The sequence below is a fragment of the Ceratina calcarata genome, unplaced genomic scaffold (assembly GCF_001652005.2).
Source record: "Ceratina calcarata isolate Rehan_Ccalc_2016 unplaced genomic scaffold, ASM165200v1 scaffold503.2, whole genome shotgun sequence".
Lineage (NCBI taxonomy): Eukaryota > Metazoa > Arthropoda > Insecta > Hymenoptera > Apidae > Ceratina > Ceratina calcarata.
In genome coordinates, this window is record NW_017174763.1 from 4568 (window position 1) to 5056 (window position 489).

General features: G+C 28.6%; 1 protein-coding gene across 1 annotated transcript in view; it reads right to left on the minus strand.

Moving 5' to 3' along the window:
• The window catches only part of LOC108628157 (fibroblast growth factor receptor 1-like), a gene marked incomplete at its 3' end in the record, with an annotated part of 4974 nt that extends 4561 nt beyond the window's left edge, over nucleotides 1–413 (minus strand). Inside the window, exon 1 of the mRNA XM_018029911.2 lies at nucleotides 240–413. The remainder of the gene's footprint in view (nucleotides 1–239) is intronic.
• Nucleotides 414–489: the final 76 nt, after the last annotated feature.

Here is a 489-nt window from a genome sequence, read left to right on the forward strand (position 1 = left end):
TTCTAAAATTTTGTATAATATTTTATTAATATAAAATTTAATAACTATTAAAATTCCAATGCTTTGTCATTGTTTTTATGTAAGAGTTCATGCAACCTTAATATTGATACAGATTTTAGTTGTGCAATTCATTGTTTCTACATTTAATTGGGAAACTGATTAAGTGAAGCGATACATTGAAATTAATTGGGTAACAAATGCGAACGTTATTAACAATAGTGAAGATGATTAAGGCAAACCTGTTGTTACTGCTAACACTGACGTGTCTGTGCAGCAGATCGCCGCCAATACCCGAGTCGAATTTATTCGTAGCAGGATCGATTTGATTGATAAAATCTCCCCTGTGCCTCAACAGGTAATTATGCAAATTTCCATATCGACAGTATTCAACGATTACTAATAATTCACCTATTATAGAATTTTATTCCTCATTATATATTTATTTCATAATTTCAAGAATTAAAAAAAAAAAAATTAATTTGATTCTGA